General features: G+C 38.0%; 1 long non-coding RNA gene across 1 annotated transcript; it reads right to left on the bottom strand.

Annotated features, from left to right (window-relative positions):
* Positions 1-6509: 6509 nt before the first annotated feature.
* LOC119879406 lies at positions 6510-18770 on the bottom strand. Its single transcript, XR_005387491.1, has 3 exons — positions 18670-18770; positions 11485-11562; positions 6510-6639 (listed from the first exon to the last, which is right to left on the bottom strand). It is a non-coding gene; the product is annotated as an uncharacterized LOC119879406 (long non-coding RNA).
* Between the last annotated feature and the right edge of the window lie 1408 nt (positions 18771-20178).

The following is a 20178-nucleotide window of genomic DNA, read 5'->3' as shown; positions in this document are numbered from 1 at the left end:
TGGATAATGAGGCAAATGCTAAATATTATTCCTAACAAGGAAGTTGGCATTGTTTATTGGAGAGATTAATTAAAACATGGTTAGTGAGGTCACCATCTGTAGAATAATCCTAAAATCAGTGGGGAGCAAATTCAGTTTTGTCAAGTTAGCATAGTTTAAAATTTTGAAGGAACCGACCTAACTATCTAGTCACCATTCTAGCAAATGCATTTTTTTTTTCAAATACAATTTTCTGTAACAAAAAGCAGTCTCAAGGTTCAGATTACAGCCTAGTAAGTAGAAGTGACATGTTGCAAAAGCCCTCTCTCTGTAGCTATCAGGCATCTAAGAATATTTTCACAAGGGGTAGAGCATGTATAAAATGAAATTTAAAGATGAATTTTGTCATCTTGGCCAAGAGTTCTTTACACTATCCAGTGCAGGCCTGCATTCATCTTCAGTATCTTACTGGCAAGATTCCTGCATTAAAAAGTGCTTGTGTCATGAAGTTCTTCTCAACATGTCTTCTTAACCGCTATGGTAATATTTGACCTATGCTTTTCTTTCCTTTTTGGATTAAAATCAACCAACGCTGAATTAAAATACTTGAAGTATATACTTATCTTGATTGTCTGGAATAGTATTTGGTGAGTTTTATTTCTAGAAGGCACAAGGAGATGCTACTGATGAAGTGGCAAAGGTAAACTGGGCCTCTTTGTAGTGGGTCTTCTTTCTTCTTTCTGTTCTCTAATTTGATACACTTTTTTTTTTTTCCTGACATAATCTTGTTCCTTTATCCTAAGAAACACTTGTGGGCTTTCCACCCCTTGGAACATTTCTTAAATAATTCTAGAAAGTAACACAGACTAAAAAAAGGCAGGAATCACACTCTTTAGTGTTTTCTTCCTTTATCTCTCTGACTTCCGACATCACTCTACTTTTTCATTTTCAATCTTGTCTATTATTGGTAGACCAGTCTCTACAAGACATGTGTTTTATCACATCACTCCACTGCTTAGAAACTAAGTATGAATTCCTTAATTTAATGCCCGCCTGCTCATTCCAAATACAAAATTTAAGGACTCCTTTCTAATCAGACTGGTGTGCTGTTGCATGTCTCTGGCCTTATTAAATATGTAGAAGTATGTAGGTATACAACCCTATGTATATGTGTATGTGTGTGTTCATAAACGCATTGAACGTTTTATAATCTACTCTTTGAAAAAGGACTTCATATGGCTTATGGCAACATGTGTGCATAATAAGGCTATCACAATTAGAAATAGAACAAATAGATATGTGCATATTGAATCTACGACTGAACAATCTGTGAACTGAAATCTGGGAGATTAGAGAGAGTTGCATTGGGCAAGATACTAGAAACATCTGCTCATGGGATCCCTGGGTGGCGCAGTGGTTTGGCTCCTGCCTTTGGCCCAGGGTGTGATCCTGGAGATCCGGGATCGAATCCCACGTCGGGCTCTCTGCCTCTCTCTCTCTCTCTGTGACTATCATAAATAAATAAAAATGTAAAAAAAAGAAACATCTGCTCAATGAGAACTTTTGAGTTAACATAAAAACTCAAATAACAGCATAACAATATAATATAAATCTTTGCATAGAGAGTTGTTAGGTAAAAATCCTAGGGCATATCACTAAAGAGACACCCAGTGAGGGAAATTCTGGGGGTGGGAGTAGATAAGTTAATAAGATCCAAGTGCATACGAACTCACAGAGAACCATATTCCTTCTTTTCAGAGTATTTATCTAAGTTTCTAATTACCAATAACTTTTGTGATTGATTCATATCTGCTCCCCACTAGGCGGCTAGTGCCTAAGAGGAAGGGCTGTATCTGTCGTTGGTTTCTTATGCATGCCTAAAGCATAGCAAAGTGCCTGGCATAAGGCAGGTGCTCAGTGACTGTTGAATGAAAACAGTAACAATACAGAGAGGAGCAAGCCAGCATCTTAGGAAGGAGCTTCATCAGGGCTGCAGCTTGGTGGGGTCATTTCAGGCCAGTGGATGATCCTTGTTTGGTATGCTGGCACTGGATGCTCAGTTTCAGGTAGAGGGTAGTGATAGTTTCTGTTGTCACTTGATGTCATCATTGCCCTGAACTAGCTCATTTCCAAGGTGAAGCATATCTAAGCACACTTGCTTCCGTCTTTCTTAGGGACTGGTTATAGCCCTTTGTGGATGGGCTAGTGGAGATTCAGTCTTTACTTTTTCTTGTTTATTCTGTAAAATTGAGGTCACTTTTCAGTGTCTTGACATGTCTGGGGCTTTTACAACACTATTTGATAGTGCAGAACTTCAGATATCAAGAATCTCACAAGGTGAAGTTAAGCTGACTCTTACGACAGGTGAGTTCTTTGACTTGATTTTTTTTTTTTTGACTTGACTTTCTTAAAGATGGTGGTGCCAGAAAGTGGACTATTAATTTGCATTACTATTTTCCCCTTTATAGCTTACTTTCTGTAAATTGGAACTGCTGATAATGAATGGTTATGACCTGTTCCTCCTACCCTTCTCTCTTAGACCCTGCGAAGGAAGACAGTAACCTCATTCTGTGTCTTTCTTAGAAGTGTGTTGAATTTTCATTTAAGTTACTCAAAAAATATATATATAGATTTCGAAGTCAGGACACCTGTGATTTAGGCATAGTGAATAGGGTTAGGAAAAACTGAAGAATTTGGAGATCTTGCCTTTCTCCCCACCTCTGTCCCTTCATTTGTTACTAGAGTTAGGTATGTGAGATTAAATGGCCTGAGGTAGAGCCACAGTCTCCTTTGAATTAGGCTGGGAAAACACTGCATGACAAATGACCCAGTAGGAAGGCTTTCAGAGAGATTAAGTGAGGGATGGAGCCTGGAGACACCTTTGTGTAGACAGGCATCAGAGGTAGTACTAAGGAATGCTCAGGCTCTGAGAATGAGTACAGAGTGAGATAATATTCTTTGTGCCTTTGTTCATAAAGTCTTTGAAGAAATATAAACATTTTGCAAATTATGCTTTTGATTTATTCTAATGGGAAAATTAGTTTTTAAGTATGTGAATTATGAATTACACAAGGTCTTCAGGTATGTATCCCTTATATATAAGTTGTGACCACCCTGTATAATGCCCACAATATGTCATCATGTTCCTGGGCTGAAAGCTGTTTGAACTAAACGTGTGTTTCTGGAGTGTAGGTGGTCATACCCCAGGCATAGGGTAATGGCAGGTGGCCAGTAGACCTGCACTTTGATCTGTACCATCTCGAGTGTTGATATACTCTGCTTTCCATATCATGAAGCAAACGAAGCCTGGGATATGATCTTCCCACATGTCTTGTTTCCTTTGCAGGGTACATTTGTGAAGCTGTTCATGATTCTTGTGCCAACATATCAGGGTATTTCTTCCTTGGCATGAGAAGACACACTGTCAAATTCTTACTCCATTTTTCCTTCTGAGGTCAAAAAGCATCATCTTTCTTTGTACATTTGTAAGAAAAAGTGTGTCATTTTGGCCTTTTATAACAAAATATTGTCCTTGGGGGTGCAGGAGGGAGATGAGCTGGTGAGAGGATAGGAATAAAGGGAGAGATTTAGATCAATTAGGAGTCAAGTCTCTGCTCCTCAGAGCATATGGTATAGTGTTGGCTTAGGTGTTAATTAGGAAGTGATCTTTCTAAATATAGCAACACTTCTGTTTTAGCTGTGGGCTATTGTCATGATAGGTAATAATTCATTCTTTCTGTTATGAACTCAAAGAAGACTGTTTTGAGTTACTAAATATGATGAATCAAGCAAACAAGTCAACCATAACTCCAATACATGAATCTTTACCCTAAGGGCATTTTAAAATGTAGCCTCTTAGTGTTTTATGAAGTAGAGTGAAGAGAGTATCATTATCCCCATTTAACAATATTTTGTTGTGATTATAAAAATAACATATGCTCCTTATAGAAAATTTGGAAAATACAGAAAAGCATAAAGAAGAAAACAGAATTCACCTGTAAAATTCACAGGCAGAGTTAACCACAGTTAGTATTTTGATATATTTCTTTCCAATATTTTTCCTATGCATGTTTTATTTTTATTTTATCTTTATTTATTTTATTTTTTTAAAGATTTATTTATTTATTCAGAGAGAGAGAGAGAGAGACAGAACACAGTTAGAGGGAGAAGCAGGCTCCATGCAGGAAGCCCGACGTGGGACTCGATCCTGGGTCTCCAGGATCACACCCCGAGCTGCAGGCAGCGCTAAACCGCAGTGCCACTGGGGCTGTCCCCTATGCATGTTTTTTTTTTTTTAATAAATTAATTTTTTATTGGTGTTCAATTTACCAACATACAGAATAACACCCAGTGCTCATCCTGTCAAGTGCCCCCCTCAGTGCCCGTCACCCATTCACCCCCACCCCCGCCCTCCTCCCCTCCCCTTCCACCACCCCTAGTTCGTTTTCTTAGGAGTCTTTTTCTTCTCCCTTCCCTTATATTCCCTTTCACTGTTATTTATATTCCCCAAATGAATGAGACCATATAATGTTTGTCCTTCTCTGATTGACTTACTTCACTCAGCATAATACCCTCCAGGTCCATCCACGTTGAAGCAAATGGTGGGTATTTGTCATTTCTAATGGCTGAGGAATATTCCATTGTATACATAAACCACATCTTCTTTATCCATTCATCTTTCAATGGACACCGAGGCTCCTTCCACAGTTTGGCTATTGTGGACATTGCTGCTAGAAACATCGGGGTGCAGGTGTCCTGGTGTTTCCTTGCATCAGAATCTTTGGGGTAAATCCCCAACAGTCCTATGCATGTTTTTAACTAATGTATTCACATCAATACTCTATTACATTTTGTATCCTGGTTTTTCCCTTTAATATTATGGCCACTGCTCTTTTGCTCAAAAATGATTCAAAAACCTCTTTTATTAAGATTTTATATTATATGAGATTTATAATTTATTTAAATATCCTCCTAATTTTTCATATTTGTGTTGTTTCCTTTTTTTTCCCTCTTGGCCTTTATAAACAGTGCTGTGACAAACACACTTGAAAGCTTTCAGATTTTTTTCAAAATGATAAATTCTTTTCTTTTTTTAAAGATTTATTTATTTATTTATTTATTTATTTATTTATTCAGAGACACACAGAGAGAGGCAGAGACACAGGAAGACAGAGAAGCAGACCCCCCACAGGGATCCCCACCAGGGATCATGTCCTGAGCCAAATGCAGAGGCTCAACTGCTGAGCTACCCAGGCATTCCCACAGGGATAAATTCTTAGGAATATAAGACTGTGAACATTTTTTAAGGCTCTTGACACTTATTGCCAAATTGCTTCCCAGTAAAATGAAAAATTTGCACTTGCTAGCAATTTATCACTTGCTTATATGGAACGTTATGTTAAAAAAACAAAGCAAAAGCCTTGCTGTTTTGACGCAATATAAAATAATACTTTAAATTTCTGTAATTATCAGTGCAGTTGAACATTTTTCATATGTTTACTAGTCTTGCAATTTGTCTTGAATTTCTGTTCATAGTTCTTTTACTCACTTTTCTGTTGAGCTTTAGTGTTTTATCTTTGATTTTTTCATTAATTTTTATTAGGCTCTTATTTCATAAGGATATGATCCCCTTTTCTATTATATTCAAAAATATAATTTTCCATTTTACTTGCTCTTTGTTTTGAATTTATTTATTTATTTTTTATTTATTTTTTTATTTATTTATTTATTTATTTATTTGAGAGGGAGCAAGGAAGAGCAGGGGGGAGGTAGAAGCAGACCCCCTGCTGAGCAGAGCCCAGTCCCCCACCCCCTACCCGATCTGGGCTCTATCTCAGGATCCTGGGATCATGATCTGAGCCAAAGGCAGATGCTTATCTAACTGAGCCACCCAGGCGCCCCTGTTTCTAATATTTTTGGAGTTTAATGTTTTTATACTATATAATATGTCCATTTCTTTTATAATTTTCCCATGGCTTCATTTTCTATCTATAGCTCTAGAAAACTAAAATTGTTTTGTAGCACTCACAAATGATTTCCTCTTTCTCCTTTAACTTCTGATCAAAGAGATACTAGGAGTAGGACATGAGGCAAAGATCTGTATTGGCTTCTACATAACTAACCATTTCCTCCACACTATCTACTACTGAAAAATTCACCTCTTTGCCACTCGTTTGTGTTATTGTCTCTATATTAAGTTTTTATCATACTTGGGCCTGTTTCTAAGATATTTCTTATTTTCTATTAATTTAAACTCTGTATATCTTAATGTCTGGCAGATCTAGTTCCTCCTCATGATTTTTCTTCAAAAAATTCTTTGGATTATTTTTGCCTGGATTTGAACTTGCAAATCTTTTTTTAAGAGACATAAATTGAGAGAAGTCAAAAGACTTGCTCTCATGGTCCTATGATGAGATATGTGTTAATGACCACAAGATTTCCAACTCCTACTCCAGCATTCTCCTGTTAAGTAAATATTGGAATCTCCCTCTACTCCTCACATTCCCCTCTCCCCTCCCACCTCCTGTCAAACTGTACCTGGTTGCTGACTGGCTTATGTTTGAGTCCTGGTTTGTTCAAGATGAGCTCCAGCTGCCTGCGGTTAAAATTGGAAACTCCAAGGGATTTCACCAAGCCAGCATCTTTGCAAGCTTCCAAAGCCTGATGAGTAAAGGCCAAAGGGTTAAGACAAAAGCCTCAAAACAAATGAGAATGTTTACGGGGGTGACAATGAATTCTTTAAGAAGGAAAGTCCCTGGGTATGTTAACAGACATTCTGTGAAGATTTAAAAAAAGTGGGAGAGATAGGCAGGAATTCTGTATTTGAATTAGTTTGGGAAACATTGTACAGCATATCTTCCCCTTGCATTTTCACCATATATACCAGTGCATTAAAAATGATCTTATTTCTTGAAATCTGTTGAGGTTTGCTTTATAGCATGGTATCTGATCCATTTTTTATAAATGTCTGGTGTGTGTGAAAAGGTATATTCTCCTTTTATTAGATACAAATTTCTCTCTCCTCTTGCTCTGTGTCTCATACACACACACACACACACACACACACATTATATACAAAGCTGGGTCTAGCTTTTCCTGGCTTCTCAATAATTTAAAGGAATATGTTAGAAATTTCCCACTATATTAGAAAATTTATCAGTGTCTTCTTATTTTATTGACTTTTGCTTTATATATTTTGAAGATATTTTATATGGTACCCATGTGTTTAAAATTGGTATATTTTCTTGGTAAATTGACTCTTTTATCATTATGCTATTTGCACTTCTTTATATAAATTTTTTAAAGATTTATTTATTTATTCATGAGAGACAGAGAGAGAGAGAGAGAGAGAGGCAGAGGGAGAAGCAGGATCCATGCAGGGAGCCCGATGTGGGACTTGATCCTGGGTCTCAACCCAGATCACAACCTCAGCCAAAGGCAGAAGCTCAACTGCTAACCCACCCAGGCATCCCCCCTATAAATTTTAGAATCAGCTTTTCAATTTCTTTTGGTATTTTGACTGGGATTGCATTGAATCTATCAGTTTGTGGAAAATTAACATCTTAATATATTCGGTCTTTCTATCAAAGAACATGATGTATCTCTCACCTTAGAGTTTTAAAAATTGCTCTCAGTAGTGGTGCATGGCTGGCTGAATTGGTAGAGCATGTAACTCTTCATCTTGAGGTTGTGAGTTCAAGCCCACATTGGGCATAGTAGATTACTTAAAAATAAATTGCTCTTAGTAATATATTTTAGTTTTTATGTTTAACTCTTGCACTGATTTTGTTGGATTTATCTCTAAAACAATATCATTTAAAAAGATTTAATTTCCAATTATGTGTTGCTCACATATACATTATGTATAAATACAGATCTTATTTCTCGTCCTATGGGTTATTTACATGTATGTTTTCAGTTTCCAAATATCTGATGGTTTTTCAGATATATTGTTGCTCATGACTTCAAATTTAATTCTAATTTTATCAGACAGCCTACTTTGTATAAAGAATATAATTTAATGTGTTGAGATTTGTTTCATGTCTCAGTGGACTATTTTGTTAAATGTTCTATGTGTACTTGAAAAATAGCATTTTGCTATATTTTGGTGAAATATTCAATAAATGTCAATTAGGTTAAGCTGGTTGATAATGTTTATTTTTAATTTTAAAAAAAGATTTATTTATTTATTTATTCATGATAGAGAGAGGCAGAGACACAGGCAGAGGGAAAGCAGGCTCCATGCAGGGAGCCCGATGCGGGACTCGATTCTGGGACTCCAGGATCATGCCCTGGGCCAAAGGCAGGCGCTAAACCACTGAACCACCCAGGGATCCCCGGTTGATAATGTTTAAATCTCTTCTATAGATTTTATGTCTACTTATTATCTCAATTATTGAGATAGAGGTTTTGAAATCTTTGACTATAATTGTAGATTTTCTCCTCTTCAGTTCTCTTCATTTAAGATTCATGTATTTTGGAGTTCTGTTATGAGGTGCTGTTACTAAGTTCTGTTATTAGGATAAACACACTTCTTTATCGTTGATAATACTTTTTGTTCTGAAACCTTTGCTAACATTAAATAGCTACTCCAACTTTCTTTGGAAGGAAATAAAAGCCTAGTATATCTTTTTCTATTCTTTTACTTTTTTTCTTAATCTTTTACTTCTAACCTATTTGTGTCTTTTTATTTAAAACGGGTTTCTTCAACAAATACCCACCATTTGCTTCAACGTGGATGGAACTGGAGGGTATTATACTGAGTGAAGTAAGTCAATCAGAGAAGGACAAACATTATATGTTCTCATTCATTTGGGGAATATAAATAATAGTGAAAGGGAATATAAGGGAAGGGAGAAGAAATGTGTGGGAAATATCAGAAAGGGAGACAGAACATAAAGACTCCTAACTCTGGGAAATGAACTAGGGGTGGTGGAAGGGGAGGAGGGCGGGGGGTGGGGGTGAATGGGTGATGGGCACTGAGGGGGGCACTTGACAGGATGAGCACTGGGTGTTATTCTGTATGTTGGTAAATTGAACACCAATAAAAAATAAATTTATTATAAAAAATAAAACGGGTTTCTTATAAATAATATATCAGTGGGGTTTTGCTTTCTATCTATTCTGATAACCTCTGCCTTTTAACTGAGTTGTTTAGACCATTTACATATATTGTGATTATTAATATAAGTGAGTTTATTTTATTTATTTTTTTATAAGTGAGTTTAAATCTCTCATCTTGCTCTTGCTTTCTATTTTTCCCATCTATTCATTTTTCCTCTTCTTTTCCTGTCTTCTTGATTTATTATTGTTTCTTCCATTTTTTTTCTTTATTGGCTTGTTTGCTATACTTGGGAAGTTTTATCATTTTCTCTGTATATTTGATATTCTGAAATTTCACTGTAACGTACCTAGGTTTTTCTTCTCTTTTCTCTTTGGTGATCCACACCTTATCTTTTTTTTTCTTCAAATATTACCTCTTTCTTTTTTTTTTTTTTCTTTTTTCCTGAGACTCCTATTGTATGGATGCTAGAAATTCTAATTTTATCCTTTACAATTCTTAGCCTTTCTTTCATACTTAAAACATTTTCTTGTCCTTTCTTTTTTTTTTAAAGATTTTATTTTATTTTTTTAATTTTTATTTATTTATAATAGTCACAGAGAGAGAGAGAGAGAGGGGCAGAGACACAGGCAGAGGGAGAAGCAGGCTCCATGCACCGGGAGCCCGATGTGGGATTCGATCCCGGGTCTTCAGGATCACACCCTGGGCCAAAGGCAGGCGCCAAACCGCTGTGCCACCCAGGGATCCCTCTTGTCCTTTCCTTCTTCACGTTTGGGGGGAGGATAGTTTCCTCATTCTGATCTTTCAATCTGATAATTTTTTCTTTGTTTATATCCATTCTATTTTTAATCCCATTTATTGCATTGTTTTACACTTTACTAAGTATTATTTTCACTTTTTTTTAAAAGTATATTCTTGTTCTTGTTTCATATTGCTAGCATCTTTTCTTATCTCCTTTGTTATATTAATTGGCTAAAAAAGCTTAAAGTTCTTGGTCATCTGTTCTGTTTATGTTTGGATCTCTAATTGAGATGTGTGGTTTCTTTTTAAAATAAATGCCTTGTAATTGGGAGTTTTAACACATTTTTTTTTCCTGAGGATACTGGCTATGCTATCAGGCAGTCCTTTGGAAGGGAACACGTGACTCCAAACCTAGTCGTCTACAATGAGGTCAGGAATGAGTGTATGGTCTCTTGCGTGGAGGTCCCCAGGCATCAGAAAACCCAATCAATGCTTCTCACCCCTCAAAATAACTCTGCAATTCAGATAATCATCTATTACCTATGAGGGTTGGAGGGGAAGTCCATTAGAAAGAGGTACATGTTAGGGGCGTCTGGGTGGCACAGTCAGTTGAACTTCTGCCTTTGGCTCAGGTCATGATCCCAGGGTCCTGGGATCAAGCCCCATGTTGGGCTCCCAGGGAGCCTGCTTCTCCCTCTCCCCCCTGTTTGTGCTGGTGTGCTCCTCTTGCTCTCTCTGTCTCTCTAAATAAATAAATAAAAGAAAGAAAGAAAGAAAGAAAGAAAGAAAGAAAGAAAGAAGAAAGAAAGAAAGAAAGAAAGAAAGAAAGAAAGAAAGAAAGAGGTACTTGTTAGAGTGTGATTTCCCAGCCTTTGGAGTTTTGAATGGGAGAAGGAGGGAAATGGTGGCCAGAGGTCAGATAGTAACTTATGTTTTTCTCAGCCTCTCACAAGTGCGGGATTTCAGTGCTATTCTTACTTGATTCCTGAAGACATCTGAACATGAGTCTTAAGTTTCTATATGTATGGAGCAGATAATACTTGTTCCAAGGCTACAGCAGGAGAGAAGGAAGAGCAAAAAGAACTCTAAGGTCCTTTCCTAGGTTATCCTCTTGCAGCTTGTTGGGCTGCCTTCTACTCTAGGTAAAAGCTGCCATATTACCTCATAAACAAACCAGTTGAAAGATCTGCACCCCTCACCCCCAACATGAATCCATATAGGTTTCCTTAATTACTTTCCCCAGTTTTCCTACTCTTATGATTTTGGGGAAGGAGCCATCAGTTTGTTCAGAACTGGAACCAGAATTATTTTTCAGTTTTTCATGTATCACTTTACGTTTGTTTCTTTTAAACATCATATTATTGATTTTCATAAATTCAATTTGAGAAATTTCAAAAATTTGTGACTTTATCTCATTGATATAGTTTTATTTATGCTTACATTAGAACTTATTTCCTTTACTTTCTTTTTCCTTCTACACTTCTCTCTTCTTTGGCATTCTTCTTTTCCATCAAAACAAAATCAAGAATTTTTTCAGTGTGCAGAAATGGGGATTTTATACATCTTTGCTTATGATTAGAAATACCTGTTCCAATTATTACTATACATTAGGAGTAAAGGCTGCATCTCTCTATAAATTGAACAGAAATAATCAGATCAGTTTAAAAATGTAGTCTTCAAGAAAAGAGGCCATTTGAACTTACCTCCCAAGTGGCACACAGATTTGACTTGTGATATAACCATTTGCCATTCTCATCTTTAGGGTAGATTTCATCTCCAGGCTATAAAAAAGAATGAGTATAACTTATTTTATTTATATCTGGGAATTAAAATTATGGCATTTGAGTTGTCATTATACCATATACCCTGGGCCTGGGAAAGCAATTCAATTTTAATTATTTATGTATAATAAATATGACATATTAGTCTCATCTCACTGGCATTCATTTTCCTTTATTTATTGACAGATTATTATTGTTCTTTTTTTTTTTAAAGATTTATTTATTTATTCATGAGAGAGAGAGAGGCAGAAACACAGGCAGAGGGAGAAGCAGGCTCCATGCAGGGAGCCAAATGTGGGACTCTTTCCCAGGTCTCCAGGATCACACCCTGGGCTGAAGGTGGTGCTAAACCACTGAGCCACCTGGGCTGCCCCCTTATTATTGTTCTTAAACCATGAAGTTCTCTCATAATGAAAGGAATCTGTTCAACTACCCCCTCCCACCTCACCCCAATGACACAGACAAAACTAACAGGTGTCTGCATTTCGCCCTAACTCTGTTTTTCTAGGGCATGGTGCCCTACATTCTTGAGAAATAAACTTCAACCACAAAATATATTCTTCTCTAGCCTGACCATGATCCACATCTCAGACAACCCCTGGACAGAGCCAATATACCTGCCATTTCTTGCTCTACCTGGCTAAGAGTTGATCCCCTCTCTACACACCAATTCCCCCATCAGTACAGCTACAATCCTCTCACATCCTTCAAAACTCCTTAAAAGGCCCAGCTTGACATAAACTTGGGGCCAACACTTTTCTGGATGTCTGGTTCCTCTCCTCCCTTGGAGAGTGAATAAACTCTCCTCTTTATTCTCCACTCTTTGTGCAATTCTTTGCCACCCTCATTACCAGCCACTCCAACACTTAATAACAAAATTACTCATAAATAAAGAGTAGAAGTTGAGAATTAGGATATTTAGGCTCAGCGTTTTGATCTAACCCTAAGCCCAAAGTTGAGAACAACAAATTTTTTTAAAAGATTTTATTTATTAATGAGAGACACACAGAGAGAGGCAGAGACATAGGCAGAGGGAGAAGCAGCTCCTTGGAGGGAGCCTGATACTGGACTCGATCCCCAGACTGGGGATCATGCTCTGAGCCAAAGGCAGAAACTCAACCACTGAGCCACCCACGCATCCTGAGAACAGCAACTTTTTCACTCTAATAAGAAAACAAGGATCATCTTTAAGGGTGAAAAGAAGTTTTTCAGCTAAGAAAAGTGTAGCTAATGAATGGAACACTCCCTAAGCATACGGAAAAACTTAGCACATTACTTCTACCTCTTTCGCTATATCTAAAAATGGGAACCATCTCTTGTGGGCTTGGAAATAGGATAGAGAGAAATAAAGATGATTTCTAGGCTCCTTGGTTGGCTAGTGGTGATCATTCCCTGAGTTTAGGCTAGCAATCAAGAGTTTTATTTTGGATATTTGAGTTTGAAATGGGCAATTTCCACATTCAGTGGTTATTTGAGGAGGCAATTGAACAGAGAAGTCTGAGAGAGGTTCAGAGAGAAGTCTTGGCTGCACGCAAATTTGGGGAGGGATCAGCACATAAAGTGGTATTCAATCCATGGATCACCTGTAGAGAAAGTGGTGGCTCAGTAAGACAATATTGAGGATAGAGTACTGGGCATAACGGCCTTTGGATGTTGGCAGGGAAGATGCTGTCAAAGCATCTGGAGAGGGTTGATACAATAGAAACCATAAGCTGAAAATGTTTAAAGAAAAAGGTGGTAGTAGTCATCTGTAATTGAAACAGATCAAATAACATGGGGACAAAGTGTCTTTTAGATGTGGATGATAGCATGGAAGTTGTAGACCATGATAATTTTTTTTTGTTGAAAATCAAGCATTTGGACAAAGTCAATTATATTCTTAAATATTTAAAAAATTTTCCTTTCTGCCATTTTCCACCTGAATGAAACTTCCCCCTGGTGATAACATTTTCTTAATTGTCCTCTTTAGTGAAAATAATTTCTTCTCATTCTGCCTGTCTCAATGAGTGAGAGCGGGAAAAGGGCTCCTCTCCCCTTGATGTCCCATAATCACTCATGTTAGTTGCCCTTTCTATCTATGATTTCTAAGCTTTTTAACCTCCTCAACACTTATGACCCACATTTTCACTCCAGTCGTTCTCCGTATTTCTTGTCTTTTGCATATCCTAGTTTTACCTCTGTTCAGAAATGGCTTTATGCCTCAATTCTGAAACTATGCTAAATAATTTTTACCTCTCCAGATTTTAAGTAAGTCCTTATCAAGCCTGCACCCATGTTAACTATTTCCATGATGCCTCCCTTAGGCTTCTGCTGTGTCTACTTTACTAGTCCATTCATCCTGATAAAACCATTGTCTTTGTCCTCTGTTCTTGCTCTTAGTGCAGGGCCATTGCTGGAATAATCCAACCCTCTAAAAACCCATGATATTGACTCTCATTCCTGCTCAGCAGTAACTTCATTCATCTTTCAAAAATGTTTTATCGTGGGGTGCCTGGGTGGTGGAGTCAGTCAAGTGTCATGCTCATTTTCAAGCTCAGGTCATGATCATAGGATTCTGGAATGGAGGCCTGCGTCTGTCTCTGTGCTCAACATGGAGTCTGCTTGAAATTTTCTTTCCTTCTCCCTCTGCCCCCAACCCTTGTGCTTTCTTCTCTAAAATAAATCTTTAAAAAAAATCCTTAAAAATGTCTTGTGATTTTTTGGTATTTGTTGTTCTGAAATTGTGTCTGCTTGTTAAATTGACATTCAAAAAATAATAAAGTGCTAAATGTTTTAGCAAGAAAGATTTCTTGTTAAAAAAAATCAGGAGAGGGCAGCCTGGGTGGCTCAGGCAGTTGAGTGCAGCCTCAGGACAGGTTGTGATCTGAAGGACCCCAGGAGAGTCCCATGTTCGGGCTCCCTGCATGGAGCCTGCTTCTCCCTCTGCCTGTGTCTCTGGCCTCTCTCTTTATGTGTGTCTCTCATGAATAAATAAATAAAATATTTTTTAAAAAGCATGTGATATTTTGGCTTTGAAGATTGATTTCTCAATCATAGGAATTACAGGTTCATTTGGGAAGTATGTCATTTATACTGTGTCATTTTTCACTGTTAAAAATTTTACCTTCTCTCTGTATCCTTGAGCCTTGATCCCATCTAAGAATAGGAGTAGAAACTTTCTGTTGACCTTTCCCGAAAAGATGTTTAGACATCATCGGTCAGCCACAGAAAAGTAAATTTCATTTTCTCACTTTTAGACATAGGCTTTTTCCAAATCTTTAAGAGTAAGTGTAGAAAATCTACTCTTTGAATATGAGTGAAGGTTAGTTGTGTGGAGGATGAGGGGCTGAGGTTATACTCCCAAGAACCTGAAATTAAAAAATCACTGTAGTCCACAGGGTATTGGGATTGCTAGGTTTCATGAGGACAAAACAGAGGGGCAGGGTTATGGGGTTGGCATCAAGGGAGCCCACCGTATGGTCCTGTTCTAATGGACTTTAAACCTGAGTGAGGGGATCCCTGGGTTGGCGCAGCGGTTTGGCGCATGCCTTTGGCCCAGGGCGCGATCCTGGGAGACCCGGGATCGAATCCCACATCGGGCTCCCGGTGCATGGAGCCTGCTTCTCCCTCTGCCTGTGTCTCTGCCGCGCTCTCTCTCTCTGTGACTATCATAAAAAACAAACAACAAACAAACAAACCTGAGTGAGTTATTTCCTTGTTTGGGGCCTCAACTTTCTCTTCTGTGAAATTAGGTTGTTGGGATATCTTATACTAAGGTTCCCTTCTACCTAAACATTTCAGAATATTATCTATAAATGCCAGATATTGTGCCTGTAATTTCCCATATATAATCTTAATGACTCCTCGCAACATTGTCAAGTTAGTTGCTATTGTGTCCGTTTTACTGATAATGAAATTGAAGTTCAGAAAGAACCAAAAAAAAGAAAAGAAAGAAAGAAAGAAAAAGAAAGATCAAAGTGATTATTGCTAGTAAGTAGTAAAGCTGAAAATAAGTCGCTTATATGTGTGACTCCAAAGCCCATTCAGACTTTGTCCACTCTACTATGTTAAGACTATATGGAAAAGATCAGATAATAACCTGACCCAGTCATCTGGCTTATATGTGACAGAGGCTGGGATTCAAACTAGGCAGCCTGCTTCTGGAACCCATGATCTTTATCACTATGCTAAGTGGCCTCTAATTAATTTACAGTAGAAATCTGTTATTTTGTTTTCTATCATACTTGTGCTGTCTCTTCTGGAGGAGCCCTTTCCATGTTTTGTGGGTGGGTTGACTCAGCTCTTATTCTCGGTCAAAGATGTCAGTCAGTCCCCGATTTGGCCTTTTGCAAAGGTTAGTCAGTAAACAGGTACATGACCTAAGGAAGGCTAGTCAGTATTTCTCTGTGAGGTTTAACATGTGGTCTCTCTTTCTCTGAGTTGTCATGTTGTGTTGACATGTAGGCTTGGCATGTAAATGGCCATTTTGCCATCAAAGAAAAGGATTTTTGAGGACGAAGCCAACCAAACCAGAGTATAAAGGCCAGATACATAGTTTGAATTTCTGGATCCAGCTGTGCCTGAATTGTATCCCTTGGAATTCCTGGCTCCCTTTTTAGCTAACACCAACTTAAGTTGGATTTCTGCCATTTATAAAACAAGTTCTGACTAATTCAAAGATTTTGGGGTATGGCAAGTAATGAGAAGTTGTTTAGGCCAACATGGGATAGTGGACAGTGAGAAGTATCCCCCCTCCAGCTGAGAATGGCAATCCTTGCTCTGCAAGAGCATAGAATCTGTTAAATTGTTGTCTTGAGGTCTCAGACAAATAGGGCCTACTAAATGGTGGAGCTTTAGGGGATTGTAGTAGAAAAACCACTAGGTATTAGAATTTTCATGGCCATTTTGTAGTCTTCAGGCATGTATTGAAAGAAGGGTTTGTTGCTACTGGGCTTGTAAGACAAGAGGTAAGATGACATTTATTTTATTTTATTTATTTTATTTTATTAAGATTTATTTATTTATTCACAAGAGACAGAGAGAGACAGAGACAGAGAGAGAGAGAGAGAGAGAGGCAGAGACACAGGCAGAAGGAGAAGCAGGCTCCATGCGGGAGCCTGACATGGGACTCAATCCCGGGTCTCCAGGATCACACCCTGGGCTGCAGGCGGTGCTTAACCGCTGCACCACCGGGGCTGCCCATGACATTTTATTAAAATGGGTACTTCGTACTTCTGGATGTCATCCAAGATGACAGAAGTTCATATCTGAGCCTTCTGGAGATAGATAAATTAGTGACAGCCAAGAAAGGAAGGTAAGAATCCTAGAGGGAAGTAGTATTGGACTTTGTGAGAATGCTGGTTGTCTTTGAAGATAAGATCTCAGGCCACAGATGCCTACTAGACAAAGGGGCATCAATGAATTGCAGACGGGTATAAGGAACACATTAAACTGTGCTGCCATAGGTATTTATTTCTTCTCTTTCTGTCTTTATTTGTTCGTTTCTTATTTCTTTCTTTCTTCTTAGGAGGGAGGGAGGAGATGGAGGCGGGAGGAGGGGGGGAGGGAGGGGAGGGAGGAGTGAGGAGGAGGGAGGAGGAGGAGGAGGAAGGAGAGGGCAGGGAGGTCATCTTCTTCTTTCTTTCTTTCTTTCTTTCTTCTTTATTTCTTTCTTCTTCTTTCTTTCTTTCTTTCTTTCTCTTTTTCTTCTTCCTCCTTTCCTCCTTCCTCTTTCTTTCTCTTTCTTTCTTTCTTTCTTTTCTTTCTTCTTCTTTCTTTCTTTCTTTCTAAGATTTTATTTACATATTTGACAAAGAGAGAAAGAGAACAAGCAGGGGGAGCTGTAGGCAGAGGAAGAGGAAGGAGCAGACTCTGCTGAGCAGAGAGCCTGATGTGGGGATCATGACCTGAGCCAAAGGCAGATGCTTAACCGACTGAGCTACCAGGTGCCCCCGTTTTATAGTATTTCCAATCAGATGGAGGTCAGTAAGCTAAATGTGAGGCAGATGTAAAACAAGGAGCTTCTTTACTAAGAGACAGAAACCATAGGCCATGGATTAGATATAAGAAATGTGACCCTATTAGATTTTTAGTTTTAATTACTCATTCATGGACCTGACTGAATGTAAATTTACTGAAAGCTTATTACATTTTAAGGGATATTGCCTTGTCCATTAAATCTCAACCTGACCAGTAAAAGCCTATGATTACCAAGGCCATTGTGAAGTCTCCAAAACTTCTATCTTCATGAAGTAGGATGCAAAAGGGCAATTTTTCCCAAAGCCCATCTTGGATGTGACTACAGAGGAAAGCCAACAAGGAAAGTATTTCCAGAGAAAAGAATAGGGGCAGCCAGGTTGGTCACATAAAGGAATTCTGGCCACTGTAATGGCAGAGTCTTTGTTCTTTTCTGACTAGCAGCAGAATCTGATTTACCTTGTGAACAAGTAGCCAATTTCATTGTTCAATTTCTCCTGCCCTCAATGAAATTTTTAAAGCAGTGACTGCTCTTTAGCAGTGTATATATACATATAGGTGTGTTGTTTGTTGCTGGTTAATAAACAAGTCCATAGATTGAGAAAGTTCAAAGAAGTAGTGAATTTGAACTAGAGGAGTAGATATTACATAGATACCCTCCCCTTGGATCTAGCTCCAAGAACCTGACTATTCTTTGGGTTATTTCTTTTTTGGAGGGGTGGAGGTATGAGCAAGTTTTCAGTTGCATATATTATGTTGCATTATGTTCTGCAGGGACATTTTCATGACTTTGTAAACAGGAAGAAAGATGTGTCTGAATGCCAGGTAACTAAAATGTAGAGTATAGTTGGGGGACTACACGTTGGTTTGGTGGGGGAGAGTTTAAACTATAGTTAAAGACAAGATATAATAGCAAGTACATTGGATTATGAATCAAAAACTAGGGTTCCAGGTCTGAGTCTGTTATATATAATCTCTACAGGCATTTGTTGGGGATTGGTCAGTACTATCTGATTTATATAACAGAACACCTTAACACCTTTATCACCTCTATGGTGATAAATAATGAACTAGCTTCATAGCTTCACACACAACTGCTGGCTCATGGTTTGTCTAAGAGGCAGAGACCTATCTTTAGGCATCTGAGCTCACCTTGAAAGCCATGGGTATTTCAATGATGTAAAGATCCACATAATCTAGCTGGAGGACACTAAGTGTCTTCTCCAGGGTTGGGCGGACCCATCTCTGGGTTCATGCTTTGTTAGCCCACAGCTGAAAGAATAAAAGGTGATAGTTAACTAACATCTGCACATTTTTTTTTTTACAATAATACAACCCTTAACAAAGCACTCATATACATTATTCATCATTTCATTTTACAAAAATATGCTTATAACTGCATGCAGTATCATCTGAGTATAGGATAGCTCATACAACTCCTGACACCCAGAGTATACTTTATCCAAATATAGTACCAGAGACTGGAAGATCCATCTGAAGTATAGAGTACCTAGTTTGGTGACAAAGTCTTGCCCTGCTCCTGCTAATTTCTGAATTGACCCTCAGCACTTTCACTTTTCCTTATTGTGTAGGTGGGAACATTATCTGACTAGCTGGCTTCAGCATTTTATTCTCATGACAGTCTGATAAAAGGTGTGCTTTAGCGGGACAAGAAATATGGTTAGGTGAGTGACTTCACTGGATCCTTCACCTTGTGACAGGGTGGTGCAGAAGCTGGTAAAACTTTAATTATTGCAAATGTTTAGATTTCCTTTTTTTTGCTGCTTTGTTCTCATTTGGTCCTACTCAGACCCCAGGGAAACTCTGCCAATTCCTACTAAGAAATTACTGGCTCTCTGGCTAAACTGATAATGTCACCAAAATGGTGGTGTGGGAGACCCCAGCCTCATCTTCCAATAAAGGTCAATAATTAGCTATCCACAGATGAAAATGGGGAGATATTGGTCAAACAGTACCAACTTCCAGTTATAAGATGAATAAATTCTGGTGATCTAATATGAAGCATAGTGATTATAATTAATACTATTGTATTATATACTTGAAAGTTGCTAAGGGAATAGACCTTAAATGTCCTCACCACCAAAAGGAAATGACAATTTTGTGATATGATAGAGATGTTAGCTAATACTATGGTGGTAATCATTTTGCAATAAATTACTGTATCAAGTCAACATGGTGTACACCTTAAGCTTGCAAATGTCATATGTTGATGATATCTCAATAAGCTGGAAAAAATAAAAGAAATTTAGCTTAATGAAAAAAATGAAATTAGTCAATCTCTAAAGTGTTAGGTAATGAAAGATTAAGGTTTACATTGTCAAACTGAAGCACGTGTACCCTTGAAGTCTATTAAGCACAGGGTACTGAGGGATCCTCAAGAGCCTTGGGATAAAGTAATACAACTCCTTGGAGCATCAAATTTGTTCAAAGTGTTTTTGGGAAAAAATCTTGAATTTTCTGTACCCTTTTTTTCACAAGTTAGGGCCAAGTAAAATTGATAAAATTTGATTTTTCTGTACATTGGACAATGATTTTTTCTTGCCTTCAATGCATAAAGAAGAGAAAACACAGTGAAAAGAGTAGTGGAAAACTATGTTTTTATCATTACTGTAGGCCCCCTTGGTGAGTTATTGCTGCCAT

This window comes from Canis lupus, unplaced genomic scaffold, assembly GCF_011100685.1.
Source record: "Canis lupus familiaris isolate Mischka breed German Shepherd unplaced genomic scaffold, alternate assembly UU_Cfam_GSD_1.0 chrUn_S743H906, whole genome shotgun sequence".
NCBI classification, from domain to species: domain Eukaryota; kingdom Metazoa; phylum Chordata; class Mammalia; order Carnivora; family Canidae; genus Canis; species Canis lupus.
The sequence above is the reverse complement of the archived record's forward strand: the minus strand, read 5'-3'. Positions and strand labels throughout refer to the sequence as shown.